Raw genomic sequence first — 16,783 nt, 5'->3', positions numbered from 1 at the left:
TCATATGGTACTTGTTTATCTCAGTCTGATTCATTTCACTTAGCAGACATACTGCCCTGTTTGTCCATCCATGTTGTCACAAGTGGCAGCACATATTTATATGTATGTGTACATACCACACATCTTCCTTATCCATTTGTCTATGGGTGGACACAGGTTCTATCAGTATGGCTTCTGAAAAAAAAAAAAAAAACCTCACACTCTTAACATCATCTGGGATGAGGGTGCCCCCTGGTGTCTGGGTCCCTGTCCAGGTGCTGGAGCTAAAGGAGACCCTAGGGAGGGCCGGGCTGAGGAGGAGAAAGGCAGATGGGTCTTCTCTCCTTAGTCCTGTGGCCGCGCGTGGGGTGGAAGGTAAGGGGACACCCCCTCCCTCACCCCACTGCTCTGCTCTCAGGTGGATTCTGACTGAGAAGCCTGAGTGGGGTCTGGACTGTAAGTCAGGTAGACACGTCTGAGCAGAAGCCTGGGCGTCAGTGGGGAGAGGAAAAAGGTTCTGAGCAGCCCTGGACTCCACAGGGGTCAGGCTCAGGGGTGAGGCGGGATTGCAGGAGAGGAGAGCTCAGGAGCCCGTGCCATTGCTGAGGTGTCTGTGTCCCTGTGCACCTCCTCCTCCAGCCCCTTGATGGAAATAACAGGGAAAATCTCTCAGACCTTCCTTTGCTTGTGTACTCTCTGTCTTTCAAATAAATAAACTAAAAAAAAAAAAAAAAAGAATTGGTGTTTTCATTTTCTTTGAGTACATACTCAAGAGTGCAATTATTGGATTATATGACAAGTCACTATGTTGTAAACCTGAAAGGAATGGAAGAGTGTGTGTAAGCTGCACTCAAATAATAAGAAAAGAAAAAAGAAAAAGATAATTATAAATATTAGAGAACAATTTGGAAAGGAAGACACAAAATGTCACACACTATATTGATAATAAGTAAATACAAACAAAAATGAGAATGTGGAATAAAAAATGGGAATAAACCTTGGTATCTTCAACTTGGCAAAGATGAAAGTAGGTTAGTTATGAGAGTGTCCAGCAGAGGGTGGGGAAAATATACCATCATAAAGAGCAATGGGAGTGAATACTGGTTTAAAATTTCTAAAGAGTTCTTCTGAAATGTGTCTCCACAATTTAAATATGTTTATACTATGACATGGACATTCTCTTTGAGGGCTTTATCCTTTTTTAAAAAAAAATGTTTATTTATTCTGAGAAAAGGTGAGAGAGAGTGGATGCAGAAGTAGGGAGAGGGGCAGAGAAAGAGGAGAGAGAGAATCCCAAGCAGCCCCACACCAGGCTGGACATCAGGAATCCAGAGATCACGACCTGAGCTGAAATCAAGAGTCTGATGTTTAACAGAGTGAGCTACCCAGGTGCCCCTCCTTTACGAGTTTATCATAAGGAGATAATCATATATGTTGTCAAAAGTATATTTTCCTGGGAGCGCCTGGATGGCTCAGTTGGTTAAGTGTCCAGTCCTAGCTCAGGTCATGATCTCATGGTTGGTGAGTTCGAGCCCCACATGGGCTCTGTGCTGAGAGTCAGAGCCTGGAGCATACATTGGATTCTGTGTCTCCCTCTCTCTGTCTCTCTCTACCCCTCTCCTGCTCGTTCTCTATCTCTTTGTCTTTCTCACTCTCTCCCTCCCTCTAAAAAATAAACATTAAAAAATTTTCAAAATATATTTCAGGGATGTTTCTTGAATTGTGGTTTATAAAAACAGAGAAAGGAACTTATCTAAGTCTTATAGCCAATATGATAATGGGAAGTATAAATAGTAGAATATCACCATGTGATGTACACAGAAGATAAAAGATAATCATCAAAGCAAACCCATGGGGCATCCCAGAGGGGATCCCTTTGCACAGAGAGGGAAAGGGAGACTCAGGATAAGGAGGTACTGGAACCAGAATTCAACCCACAAAGTTTGCAGAGTCCTTGTTGACTGTCTTACCTTGGTTCCCTGTCCATCAGGAAGTGGGTATGACTGTGCACTCCATGCAAATGGATGCTTGCAATGTTCCAGAATGTTCTGTGATGGGAGGCTGGTAGGCTTAGAGTCTAGGAGGACGTTACAAGGCAGTGTGATTTACCTGCTCAAATCAAACTAAAGCCCATCATCCTGTGTACATCATACATCTCGAGGCTTCCAGTGGCTCAATGTCAGCTGACTCCAGATGTAAGATGAAGAACAAGCGTGAGCCCCTGGTGACACAACACTGGCACTGTCCTGTGGGAGGTGGGCATTAGCAGAAATGACAGAGACAAATGTAAGTCACTCCTGAGATGAATGCTGCATGGAGAAAGTTCAGAATGTCTTGAGGAGAGATCACAGGAGATCTAGAGACCTAACAGGTCCCTTACTACTATAATCAATCATGTCTACAGAGTGTAAGAGGCATATGGCATATGGAACAGAATCTGAACCACACACACTGGTGAACAACCCTAGAACAAGAAAGAGCTCTTGGGAGTTAAAACGATGACTCTAGAAATGAATAATTTAGTCGGTAAAGTGGATGATTACAGTTGTACTTCCCTGAAGTAGTACAGTCGGGAGGTAAAGGCAAGAGGAGAGAAGACCTGTTTGGTTCTTAAAATTTGTTTCTAAAAATTTCAAGAATATTTCTCAGAGTTGACAGGGAGCAACGCATATGTTGAAAGTCCTACCCAAGTTCTTAACTAGAGTGGATGACAAGAGACCCACACGAAGACACGTCACAATGAAATGTCAGGAGGAGGGTAGAGGAGCTCCCTCGGAAACTCCAGACACAACAACACAGAACTGGCAGCTGGGAGACATGACCCACGGTCCCCAAATCCCGAGGACAACTGTGTCCAGGACAGAGTCTCTATCCCATCACCGTGGGAATCAGGGTGAGGGTAGTCCAAAGGCACGGCAGATGTTTAGAGTGTCAGTGTCTACTTTCCACGTTCCCTCCATGGGATACCACTAGGCAAAGGGGAAAATGACGGAGAAAAGCAAAAGAAGGGAGCACATGGGATCCAGGCAACAGGGGGCCAGAAGGAAAGAGGCAGAGGGCACCCAGGCTGAGCTGAGGGGGTCCGGCTGTCGGCCCTGCCCCAGGTGTGCAGGCATCCCATCCACATGGGGCAGGACTGAGGGCTGCAGGACAGGCATCTGCACAGACATGAGGTGGAATAGTGGATGGGCTCGAATAGATTCATGAAGATTTACCCGGGAGGAGCTTGGGAAGGATTTAAATGAGAACAACAGAAACTAAGCAAATGAAGATAAGATATGTATTTATTTCGGGAAAATAATAAGGTGAGTCAGGAAAGGTAAAGTAATCAAAGTCTACTAAATGCTCAGTTGTGAGTAGCACTTTACGGTCATACAAATGCAAACAGTGCACATTGAGCTAATCAAAGTTATACAATAATTATACGGGGCATATGGGATAGTGTGAAAGAGCAAATTCAGTAAAGATGATGCATAAACCTGAAAACCAGAAAATGGGTGCAAGAAGCAGGCTATTTAGAGGCACAGAAGCAATAATCAGAGAATCGGCTGAAAGAACTAGTGCAGGTGATCTCGGAGATTCAGGAAAGGGGGACATAGAAGATTGGGGACACCTGACTTGACCTCAAGCACTGCAGAAGTATTAGACTTTTTAAAACTCTGTGTCTCTATCCATTTGCTAAAGACAACATGGTGGGTGACAAATGGAGTCAGGAAAGTTCTGCACGGAGGCCATAGAGATGGGGCAAGAGTTGGCAGAGTCATGGAAACAAGTGTTGGATTTTTATGGGAGGATTTTGTTTTGATTTCTTTAGTTGTGTTTCATGTTTTTGCATAGGAGTCAGGACAGCATGTTTGTATGGGGAACGGCTGAGCCAGCAGAGAGGGGGAAATGGATGATGCAGGTGCCCAAATGGAGGTGCAGCCTGAAACAGGAGGGGCACCTCCACCATCACTTAGTAGGTGAGGACACAGGTGCCTATGTGGGGGAGGGGAGGGAGGACTGTGCAGTTCTCAGTTGAGTCCTTCTTCCTGAGTGAGAAACAAAGGAGCTCATCACCTCAGGAAGGGGGGCAGGGAGGGGTGCAGGATACTGAAGAAGGAAGTGCAAAGGAGACCTTTCAGGCACGGGACAGTGAGCTGACTGGGGAAATGGCATCTGGAGAGAGCAGGGCTAGAGCCCCTGAGCTCTGTGCTCATCACCTTAGAGAGAGAGAGTTCCAGCACCAGGAGCATCTATAATAGACTAGGAGACAACGCAACAAAATAGCTCAGGTGTGAGAATTACCATACTTTTTACTTTGGCGTCATTAGCCTTTCTCATTTTATAATTTTTCTACATGGAATATACATTACATCACATATATTGTACACCATACATACACATCATAATCAGTTTATACATGTTTCTTTACACTTTAAAGAGGAAGGAGATGGTAGGAAAGTCAGCACCTCAGGCCACAGAGCTGGAAAGGCCGAGCCTGCCTGTCCATGCCCTGGGTAGGGGACTCACAGAGACTTTGCTCCATTTCTTAGAACCCAGTTGTATAGGGGGTTATGGGAGGTAGGGTGGGGGCAAGCAGGGTCTTTTCCTTCCTTTAGGGGTGTTCTCCTTTATTCTTTTATTACTATCTTGTCAGTTTTAATGCTTACTAGATGATGGTTTTTATATGTTACATGGCATTTTAAGCTATTCTCATAGGAGGACCCGTCCATACAATCAAGCCCACCTGTTTCAGAAATGGAAATTCAAAGGCGAAATAGTTCAGTGAAAAGATGATTGGTCCTAAAGTAGAAGACCAGAACCTGAGTCTTAATTAATGGTCTGAGGATAATCTGGCAAGTGTTAAGGATTTAAACTAGTTTATTTTTTGAAAACATCACTCCAGCACATACGGGAGAATCCAGTAGATAATCACAAACATCCAAAAATAAAGAAGTCACATGGTAACCCCTCTTCCACCATCACCCAAGTTCTCTACCTAAAATCCATCACAGTGAGCCATTTCTCCTTTCTCCTGCCCCCCAAAACACATCTGTGCATATGTGTCCACTGTTAGATCAGTGAAAAAGCTCAGGCCAGAGACTGGGGGAAGATATTTGCAAATCACATATCTGATAAAGGACTTGTTTTAGAATACCCATAAAACTCTTAAAAAGCAACAATAAGAAAAAAGTCATTAAAAAAATGAGCAAAAGCCTGAGCAGACAGCTCACCAAGAAGATATACTCATGGTGAATAAGCACTTGGGAAGGTGCTCATAGCAGGTGTCATTAGGGAAATGCAAAGGGAACAACAGTAATCTGCCCTCACACTCCCCTCAGAATGGTGGGAATCCAAACACTGATAATATTGAGTGCTGACCAGGACTTGGAGCACAGAAGGCCTCAATCAGTTGAAAGAGCAGACCTAGGCCGGCCGACTCCATTTTGTTCTGTGTCCTCCATCTTGAGTGACTATGTCCCGGACATGGCCCCCTTTCCAGGAAAACCGCAGAAAGAAATTCCTGCTCAAACCTCAGACCACGCCTCCTCCCCTTGAGTAACTTCCCGTTCAAACCACGCCAGGCGACCTGTGCAACAGGACTCTGACCCTTCACCAGCCAATTGGCTAAGGCCACGACCATTACCCCACCAACCGCCCCTAGATCCCTATAAAATCTTTGTGCTTTTGAAACTCACTCTCTCTCTCTGATATCTCACCTCTGTGTTGGTGCAGGTAGGGGATTGAGCTCGAGCTAGCTCAAATAAAGGCTCTTTGCTTTTGCATCGGACTCAGCTCCCTGGTGGTCTTTGGGGATCACGAATTCTGGGTATAACACAGTAATGGCAGGAATACAAAATAGCACAGTCACTGTGGGAGTCAGCAGTTTCTTATAAAACCATACATAGACTAAGCATGCAAGGTACTGATCTCTCTCTCAGGTGGTTACCCAACTCATTAGAAAACTTATGTCTGCACAACAACTTTCATGCACATTTGCATAGTGGGACAGCCCTTAACTGTGGGCTGTACATCCTGACTTCCTTCCAAAGACTACTTTATGGAAAGGGACAAAGCATAAAAAGGAACTTCACAGGGAGAATCTGGGTAAGACAACCTTAGCCAGTGGGTGAAGGGTAACTTCATCAGTGATGGCCAAGTGATCACTGTATGCTCTTGATATGTTGGGTTGAGAATGGCCTGTCCAGTTATGGTCTTCCCAACCCCATAGCCTCGGGCAGCCTAATTCACAATGACGGATAGTCTATAATGTACCAGGAAGTTCTCCTCAAACATCAAAAAAAAAAAAAAAAAAAGGAAAGTCTGAGAAATGGTGACATCCAGAGGAGTCTGAAGGAGACATGATTGGGACTTAACTCGGTATGGAATCTTGGGTGGGATCTTGGAAGAGAAAACAAACGAATAAAACAAATCCTGTGTGGAGTTCAGTAGTAGGAATGATGAGTATTGCGTCATCATCTGTGGCAAATGCATCAGGTTGAGGGTGGTGTTCACAGAGCAACCGAGTGTGGGGCGAACAGGGACTTTGCGCTAGCTTTGTAATTCTCTGTAAATCTCAAACTATTCTAAAATAAAACAGTTTCTTTTTTACAGTAGCCCTCAGACAAGTACTAGGTCCAGGAGGAAAAACTGTCTACTTTTCAGGTTTCCTGGGGCTGTTCAAGGGACTGGAGAGACGGTTTGTGGGGAGGACAGAGGGAAACTACAGACACAGGACAGGGCTCAAGGATCTCCTCTCCTCTGCTCCCTGCCCCACTCCTGCACCTGCCGCCAGGGCTGCTAAGAAGGCACCTTCCTCCCCCCATTCCCCCCCTGCTCAGCCTCAGGTCAGCCCAGTCCTCTCTCCTGGCGGTGCAGAATCGGAGAGCGGCAGTGGCCCCGTGTGGCCACAGGAATGATGACAGAAAACCTGAGTGCCCTTTGGGCTTCTCCCCAGGGGCCTAATGGGACCTTGACCCTGGAGTTCCTGTCACTTGTTTCTGCTGCTACTTCCAGGGCTACAGGATCCTCCTCCAGGGAACCAAGTATGGATTGTCCATTCCTAAGATGTGGTCGAAGAAGGGGAGAAGGAGGAGGCGGAGCTCTGCTGAGTAATGACCTGAATCTAATTTAATGTCACTGTCAATGAGGCTCCTGGAGAAGTGACCAGAGGTAGGAAATAGTGACATTAGGGGATGGAGGCCAACAAGAGTGCAGGAGGAGGAACCAGGACCAGAGGTCAGGGGAAGGGTCATCGTAGAGGACCCTTGGGGGAGGAGGAGTTCTGTCTTGAAGAGGCATGGGGGCATCCGGGTGGGGCCCTGGTGGATGTCTCTGTTTTGCACCTGATGGTCATTACACAGGAGTTAGCTCTGTAATTGGTCAGGAAACTGTACTTAAGTTTAGGCCTTTTTCCATACTTACAGTATGAATAGTTCAAACATCCCGGAATGAAGGGGAAAGAAGAGAGAGGGAAAGTGGTTAAGGGGCTCCCTTTCTTCCAGAGCAAGACCCCCTTTTTTGGGGGAGGCAAGGAGGGTCAAGGAACTGAGAGGAGGGGCAGCAAGGTCTGTGCACCCTGAAGGGACCAGGTTCTAATTCTGGAGTTTCCAGATCCCACTCCCTGGGCTAAGATTTCACAGCCACCTGCCATTCACACTTGTGTCATAGCCCCGGTCACCTGGAGACATTTTCTATTTGTGAAGATGGGGAACCACTGCTCCAGAAGGACAATCCCCAGGGTCTCCGACAGGGAGGTGTGCAGCAGCTGGAGCTTGGAGACAGGACGTGTGATGGAGGCTAGACGCTGCAGGGGCTACAAGGAGATGAGCCAAGAGTCAGGCCCAGGCTTCTCCCTAACATTTTCCCCCAGGACCCAAATGTGTCCCATCCCCACTCCTCAGGCCTGTAGGACCCAGGCATCTCAACACCATGCCCAAGATAGACATGGGGAGGAAGCTCCTGTGTGTGTGTGGGGGGGGGCAGGAGGGTCAGACCCCACACAGTTGGAACCTGGAGGGTGGCCCCCTACTCCCCAGGACCCTGGTGTGCTGCCTCTTCTACCTCTTGGTGCACCCTCAAAACAGGGACCTGCTGTCTGGGTCCCTCAGGCCTGGTTTCTCTCCCTGCAATCTGTGAAGTCACAACCTCTGTTTCTGTCGCGTCTATAGACCTCACATTGTCATTTCTGTACATTGTCACTCAGGTACAGAGAATTCTAACATCCCTGTGATTGCTTCTCTAAGCCATGACAACCCAGGGAGGTTGACGTGTGTTCTAATTTCCAATTATTTGTGGATTTCCCAGAGATCCTCATGTTACAGATTTCTAATTTAATGTCACTGCAGTTACAGAGTGTACTCTATAATTTCCCTGCCTTCACATTTATTTAAGGTCAGTCTGTGATCTATTTTGGCTCATGGAATGGTTGAAGTCCTCTAATCCTTACCTGTTCTATTAACGAGAGAAGAGTATTGATCTCTAAATATAATAGTTAATTTCTCCATTTCTTTACATTTCTTCCACTTTATGTCACCTGTTTAAGAGCTCTGTACTGAGGGTCTTCTCCATTCATTACTTTGTCTTGCTGTGATGCTGACCTATTATTCTCATAGAACATCCTTATCTGTGTCTAGCAATGCTCCCTCCCTGTGTGACAGCCTATTTTGCTTCAGATTAATGCAACAGTCCAGACTTCTTATGCTTTTTATTCCCATGGGATATTCATTCCTTTGCCCTTTAAGTTTTAACTTATTTTTGGTTTTGTAGTTCAAGTGTTTCTATTCTACATAGTGTATAGTCCATCTTGATATTTATGCAGTGTGATAATGTCAACTTTTTGAGTAGAATTTTAGTTGGTTTATATTTAATGATTCCTGACATGGTGGGATTTGGGTCTATCATTTTGCTCTTTGTTTCTGAAGTATCTCATGTCTTTTCCATTCTTGTACCTTCTTTTCTACCTTCCTTTGTTTCAAGCAAATGGTTTTTGTTTATGATTTGATTCTTCTAGTGGCCCTTTAGCTATACTTATTTCCATTAATTTTAATTGAAGTTGTAGGAATTGAAATCTGCATCTTTAACTTTTCACAATCTACTTAAGGTAACATTGAAGTCCATCCAGTAAATACAGGAATAGAGTTTCATTTGGCCCCCTCTGTGCTAGTATTGTTACATGTGTCACCAGCATACATTGTAAGCAAGATAATATTATGTACTACTTAGGGTTTGGAACAGTCATATGTCTTTTAAATAAGTTAAGAAGAAAATGTACATATACAGAATAACACCATTTCTGGTGTTAGTCCATTCTGTTTATGAGTTAACATCTAGTGTCATTTCTTTTTGGCCTGCAGGACTTCCTTTAAAAGTAGTTCGTGGTGGGGAGCTCTCAATGAATTCTCCTAGCTTATATTTCTGTAAAATTTACTCCTCATTTATACTTAACCTATTTCATATTTATCTTCACTTTGCCATTTTGTCCCTACTTTTGGTTTTGTTTCTTAAGGTTTTCATATGAGATAAAATTCTCCAGATGTGAACGCACAGAGGGATGTCAACAATGGTTTAGACTCATGGAACTGGTAAGATGAGGAGGATAGTAAACAGGTCCCTTATCCTAAAGTTTTCTGTTGCCCCTTGGCATCTGGTCGTCTTCCCCTGGACCCTACCTTGGGCAACCACTGGTCTCCTTTCTGCCTGTCATTGTGACATTTCTCATCCTATTAGGTTTATCACCAGGGAGGCTCTCTTTATCTCCTGCCATGCCTTCTCTTTTCAGATCTCTTTTATTCCTGATATTAATATAGTAGCCTCCTCATGTCACAGTTTGCATGGCACAGCTGTTCCAGCAGCTTGTATTCCACCTGTGTCTTCACAGTGAGCATGCACGTCTTGTACACAGCACCCAGTCAGCTTGTGTATTAGCCTCTCTGCACACTGGTGACCTATCTTTCCCAGACATGTGGCTGTATCTGCAGTGGTGTCACGTCTTCAGCCTGCTTCTCCCCAGTAGAATTGTAGGATTCTAGAGGCCTCTTTTCCTTTTCTATGTCTCTGCCTCTTTTCTTAAAAATTTCCAGCATTCCTGCTGATCTCTTTCTCCTAAAATCTCACCTCAAAGTGAGATGGGACCAGAGTCACAGTGATGCGAAGGCGAGACGTGGGCTGGAGGATCGACGTGTGGCTACTGGCAGGTAGCTTCAGTGTCCGCGGGCTTTTAGGGGGAAGCCTCAGCTCCTCACTCATGAGTCTCTCTGCAAATGAGGATCTTTCTCACAGGGAACCTGGCTTCTTCCAAAATCAGAATCCAAGAGAGGGAAAGAAAGAGAAGAGAGAGAGAAAACCATGGTACCTTTGAGACCCAATCTCTGAAGTCACACACCATCACATCCCCCTTATTCTGTCCATGAGAAGTGAGTCACTGAGTCCAGTTTGCACACAAGAGGAGGAGAATTAGTTCTACCTCTTCATGGGGGGAGTATCCGTGAATCTATGAACATTTTAAAACCACCACGTCCTGTGTGGAAGGTGTTGCTAACCTCTGTTGCTTTGAAGATTTGTCTTCTTTTTGTCTCTTCTCATGTGGACATGGATGAACCTCGGTGTGGTTTTCTTTGGCTTCTCTTGTCTGTTGGCTTCTTGGATCTATATTCTAAAGGATTTTGCACTAAATCAGAAGAATTGTCAAACATGATTTCTCCAAATGTTTTTCTGCTCTTTTTTCTCCTCATTTTTGAACTGTGATCATCTATTTGTCTTTTTTATATTCTCCTGTGGATTTCTGAGGTTTTGTTTCTCTCCAATCTTTTCTCTGTGTTTTTGGATTAGGTAATTTCTATTGATGTATATTTGACCTCATTGATGCTTTATTCTGCCTTCCCAGGTCTTCTGTGGAGTTTACCCGTTGAACTTTAATTACATTTTTTTTCTTTTCACGTGTTGAATTTCTATTTGGTCTTCTGTGTACATTTGTATTTCATTGTTCAAATGTCCTTTCTGTTCACTCTGTAAGAACAATATTTTATTAAATTCCTTTAACACATATTTATTCCATTCTTTGAACACATTTCCTGAAGCTGCACGGGAGCCTTCGTGCTGATTCTAATATCTGAGCACACGGGGAATACGTTTATGTTGACTTTCTCATAGTCACACATTTCCATTTCTTTGCATGTCTGGGAATATGTCCTTTAAAAGTGGACTATGAGTTTTAAGTTTTAGCAAATGGGCAATCTATTCTATTATGATTTTGAAGATTTTTTTTTTCCTGCAAGGGTTTCAATTGCATGGACTCCACTATGACCTGAACCTTGCAGTGTTGATCAAGATCAAGCTTTGCAAGGTCTACTGACTGAGCCAGCCAGGTGTCCCCAGTATGATTTTTCTTGCTGCTACCTGAGCCTTGTGCTGATTGGAGAATTCATAAGTCAATGATGCACATGCACAGATTGGATCAGGACAGTTGTGTCTTTAAAGCTAGACCTCCCTCTGGTTCCTTCTGCATTATCAGCAGTGTCTCCTGAGTGTCCCCCAGCCATGCAGAGTGTGGTGCTCATCCGGGGATTTTGACCGAGATTCGATTCAGATTTCAGATCTCAACCCTCTGCTGCTCCCTCACTTTCAAATTTCCCCTTTAAGTGTCCAGTTCCTTGGCACTGTGACTGCTGTCATCTGTCCTGTGAGCCACTGGGTTACAGTTATGCTGGGGGAGGGGAGCACCCAGAGGGGAGAAGTCTCTGAGCTTGCATTTCTTGCCTATCATAGTGATGGTTATTTAAGATTAAAGTTCTCATGTTTCTGCCTGCCTGCATTTACTTTTCAGTGACTTCAAATGTTTATTTTTAATGTTTTTCTTCAGTTTTGATAATTGTCTTCTGGGGAGGAACTAACTCCACCCCCTCCTCCTGTCATTACCAGAGAAGTCTCGCCTGAGAGAGGATTTGGGGTAAAAAGGTCCCAGCCCATGATCTGATCCTGTGAGAACAAGGTGAATTCAGGCACCTGTGGTTCTGTATTCAGGCTTCTCCAGCTGAAATACGGGGAGGCCCGGGATCTGGGCACAAGCTGACTGCATATAACCCACAGTGACATAGAAGGACGCCTCTGGGCCACCTCACTGCTTCTATAGTATTTGCAAAAAAACGCTCGCTCTGTACATGAGAATTTTCTTACATTATCTGCACTGAGTCACCAAAAGGCAGCAAAGTTTCAATGGAGGACTTGGAAGTGGTTGAGTTAAATCTGAAACAAGCTCCGCCTTGTCCTCCATTGTCCTCAGAAGCTGCAATGACCATGACTCTTCCCATCTAATGGCTGCTTGTAGCCTTCATCAGGGAGATGCCCGTATTCTTCCCTGTGCTCTGGGCATTTGCACTGGAGGCTTCTCTCCAGTTCTGAGGAACACCAGCCCTCGGAGATGTAAGTGCATTGGCATCATCAGATCCTCCTGAGTAACAATTGTTATCCCCCCAAAGAACAACGGAGGATTTCTCATCTCACATGGGTTCTTCTCACATCACCGAATCCTCCTTGGGAAGTGGACATGGCACAATTTTTTGAGGGCCAATCTTGTACTCGGAGTCCTCAGCAAACTTCACCGATCATTGTTTGGCAGAAGATGTGCTCATTAGCGGCTCTACCCAAACCTCTGGGCTCTGAGGGACTTGACTGCAGATCTGCCACCTGCTAGTGAAGCATGGTTCACTGATGGGACAGCTCGGTGTTCCCGTGTGGCAAATGCAAAAAAGCACTGTGACCACCCACCAATGATGGGAAGCTGTTACCAGCACCCAGCAATGGAGACTCGGTGCAGTTACGGTGACATGATTGCCCAAAGGTCACACAGGTGACATTAACTGAAACACTGACTGAAGCACATAGATTCATGGGCTTTCATGAATGGAAATGGCCATTTGGGTTTTGAACACTGGATTTTGAAGGGCACATCACATGGTGAAACTCCTTACAAAGAAGGGGAAGGAATCTAAACTAACACTGAATCTATGTTCCACATTTCATGCCCAGGACAATGGATTTCAGGAACAGCACCAGATTTACAGGATCAGGATCTGCATTTTTAACAAGATCCTCACAGAATTTGCTTATGTGCTGGAATGTCAGAAGCACAGCTCCAGGACCATGTTCCTCAAGGTGTGATCTCCAAGCACCTGGGGCACCACTCAAAGAGCAAATTCTCAAGCTCTGCTCCAGAGGTGGTGCATCTGGATCTCTGTGGGTAGATGCACCCAGGAAGGTGCATTGCCAACAAGCACCTAGGTTCTTGTGCACTTGAAGTTTCAGGACTGCACTGTAGATGGTGGAAATCTGGGCAGGGCTGGGCTGTGGGCTGTGGATGGGACGATGATGTGAGGCACCTGGAACACACCCGCCGAGTCTTCTCCCAGCAGCCAGTGCAGCAGAGACGTCTGATACGTGGAGAACACAGATGTCATGCTGTCCTTGAGAGTCACCTGATGTGATAGCAGGGAGTCTGTCACATTCGTTTCCCATGGATGCCCAGTATGGGTGCAACGTGGCTCTGGTAATGAACACACTTCTGTGCAGGTGTCATGAGAGGCCATGGGGAAGCATGTCTAGTTCAGGGATACAGGGTCAGCTGATCCTTGGTCCACTGAAAATAAAGAATGGGAGTATTTTCCCTGTCAAGAATCCTGACAAGTAAAAATGGTGACCTCTTGGGGAGACTGGGTGGCTTAGTCCATTGAACTTCTGACTCTTTATTTTGGCTCAGGTCATAATCCCACAGTTCATGGGTTCTAGCCCCACATTGGGCTCTGCACCAGATTTCTGGGATTCTCTCTCTCCCTCTCTCTCTGCCCCTCCCTTTCTCTCATGTGTGGGAATATGCTCTCCCTCTCTCTCCCAAAATAAATAAATACATAAAACTAAAAAAAAAAAAAAATAGTGACCTGGTTATCTTTTAAGGATGTTACCTGCTCTTTCTAGTTATTCCAGGACACTTCTTCCATCCAGGGATTTTCATCCAGGGTTAGCTTGGTTTCTGGGATGGTGAGTGCCCAGAACCATCACCTGGTGATCCACACAGCCCAGTACCCTCCTTCTGGTGGGGAAATCCTCCCTCGTCTTCTCACCAACTCTCAAGCCACCTTAGAATGCAGGGCCCCCAGATGACTGTGCCACCATCCATTGGGGGATCCCAAGGAAGTAGCCCTCCTGAACCAACACACAGGGACTGGTGTTGACTCTGGGGATGAGTAGATGGCCCCAGCAGAGGGCCTTTCAGAGCCCCATGTTCCTTCTCAGAGACAAGGAGATTGTGGTGAGCAGTGTTCATGGTCCAGAACCACTTCTACTGCTAGAGGAAGAGACAGAAGGTCAGAGCTCCACTGGATGGAAATCAGAGGCCCAGACCCTACCCCTGGCTGGACTTGGAGCATAGCACTTCAGCAATGTGTTCCTCAGTGTCCTTGTCCACAAGGTGGGGGAGGTCATTGTTATTAATGAGTACTGTAAGAGTGGCTTGTTTTTTCAACATCTGACCATTCACAAAGACCACATTTCAGGCTCAGGACAATTGTGGGAGGCAAAGACAGAAAGTGTCACTTCTCCTTCATGGGAGAGAAGCTGAGTCTCGGAAAGGTGAAGTGGTTTGTGTCCTGTTGCTTGGCCACCTCAGATGGAAGAGCAGCTATACTATGACCAGTGCAAGGTGACCTGACTTTCTCAGTTTCCTGAATTCCCTACAAGAGGGAAGGGGACTTTTGTAGGTATTCCTATCTTTGAACCTTTTAATGAGTCTCCAGCTCTTCTCCTGGACCTTCAGCCCCAGTCCTTCCTTGTGGCACAATGGAAAGTGAGCTGGACTAGGAGTTAGCAGGCCTGGGTTTGCATCCACAATTTGCCACTTAATATGAATGGCCTTTAAAATTGTTACCCTCATACTTACAGTAAGAATGGTTTGTAAGATCTTTACTTGCTCTTAATCCTACATTGTCTGGTGGTCTTGACTTTCTGTAGCTTTACCTGCCTGATTTAGTGTGAATTTCTCAGGCTGACAGAGCAGAAAGGCATCAGGTGTCCTGGGCCACCATCCCTCAGTGGGGGGAGTCACCATTAACAATGTCTAGTCTTGTGGCTGCAATAAAAAAAAAACTTGTTCCCACAGTCTCCCCCAAGAGCGGCCATGGAGCAGCTGTGTTTGGGATCAGGCTCGGCCCCTGTGTGGGACACCACTTAGCATCAGGCCATGGGGTCAGGGAAGCAGCCACTTTGACTCTTTTTCCCTCTGGTTAGCTTGGTGGGGGCTGCACTGTCTTATAGCCATTCTGTGGTAAAACCCCCTCCCCACTTCTCCCTCAGTCCTGTGTCCATTCCCACTGTGCTCTCTTATTTACCATCAGCCCTGAGCACAGCACACAATTCTGGTCACCAGGAATTACACCCTGGACTCCCTGTGGCTATGGTGCCCCTGCTTGGTCCCTTCTGAAGAGTCACGTGGAGATGACTCTCAGCCCTCATCCTGTGCCTCATCTGTATGACTTCTGTCACACGACAATGCCAGTGGACATGGGCCCTCAGGGAGGGAAAGCACAGCATGGGCCCATCCCCTTCCTGGAAGTCCACTCTCCCCAGGCCTGGTGCTGTGGTGCCTGCTCTGATTCTGGGAGACCCATGTGTCCCCTGGGCCCCCAACTGGAAGGGCTGGACAGGCAGCAGGATGGGCTGGGAAAACAGACCCCATAAGCAAAGGGCAGCTGTAGCTGGGATGGGTTCTGGCTAAACAGCCTACAGGCTGTGTAATCTGAACATGTGAATTATTATGCCTGAATATCTGCTTCCCAATCAGGAGTTGTGTGTTCCAGAATCTGCCTTGAGTGCATCATCGTTAAGGGGATGTGCAATCATGCCTGGAAGGACCCAGGTCCCAGAGACTCCCAGAATAATGTCATCACTCTCACCTGGCCACATGGAAGAGTACTATAGCTGTCCTTCCTTGTCCCTGGTGTGGGTGTCTGTGCTTTCTATTGCCCAGGGTCACATGTGACCTGGAAGCATATGATCCTCCTTCTGACATAAGGTTGAAGGTCAATACATCCCAATGTCGACCTCACTCACCTTCCTTATCTCTTCATGTAGGCCTTCAATCATCTCATGTCATCACAAGAAGTATGAGTACAGTATACTCAGAGTAGTTGAGAGAAAGAGGCAGTGCATAACTTTGATTACAAGACATTGTTATATGTGTTTTCTTCATTATTAGTGATTGTAGTTAATTTATTACTGTGCCTAGTTCGTGAGTTAAACTTGATTGTGGGTGTGAACATATAGGAAACCTCATAGTACATTTAGGGTCAGGTACTATCCACTATGTCAGGCAGGTCCTGGGGGTCTAGGAACATATTTCCTGCAAAGAAGGGGGACTACTGTAGTTCAATACTGCTGTGATCTCTCCCAAACCTCTACATATTCTCCTTTCTTGGGACACCTGAGTGGCTCATTTGGTTGAGCCTCTTGATTTTGGCTCAGGTCAGGATCCCAGATTGGTGGGATTGAGCCCTGTGTTGGGCTCTATGCTGAACGTGGAGCCTGCTTGAGATTGTCTCTTTTTCCCTCTGCCTCTCTCTCTCTCTTTCCCTCTCAAATAAATAAATATTCTCCTTTCGGTTCATCTTTGACCTTGGTCACATTATTAGACTTAGAAATGTCCCTGGATCTATTTGTCCCCAGGTGTTTCTTTGTTAGTCTGTCAGGTTGGAGTCCTCATATTATGGTTGGAAAACCACAAAGTGGGGAGGAGAGGAAGGTGCTGAAGAGCTGGCCATCTCTCTTACACAGAGTA

The 16,783-nt window shown here is 45.8% G+C and overlaps 1 protein-coding gene; it reads right to left on the bottom strand.

Moving 5' to 3' along the window:
* LOC106966627 (class I histocompatibility antigen, Gogo-B*0101 alpha chain) overlaps positions 1–16,783 on the bottom strand; it is a 388,211-nt gene that overhangs the window by 18,130 nt on the left and 353,298 nt on the right.

The sequence above is a fragment of the Acinonyx jubatus genome, chromosome B2 (genome assembly GCF_027475565.1).
Source record: "Acinonyx jubatus isolate Ajub_Pintada_27869175 chromosome B2, VMU_Ajub_asm_v1.0, whole genome shotgun sequence".
NCBI classification, from domain to species: domain Eukaryota; kingdom Metazoa; phylum Chordata; class Mammalia; order Carnivora; family Felidae; genus Acinonyx; species Acinonyx jubatus.
The sequence above is the reverse complement of the archived record's forward strand: the minus strand, read 5'-3'. Positions and strand labels throughout refer to the sequence as shown.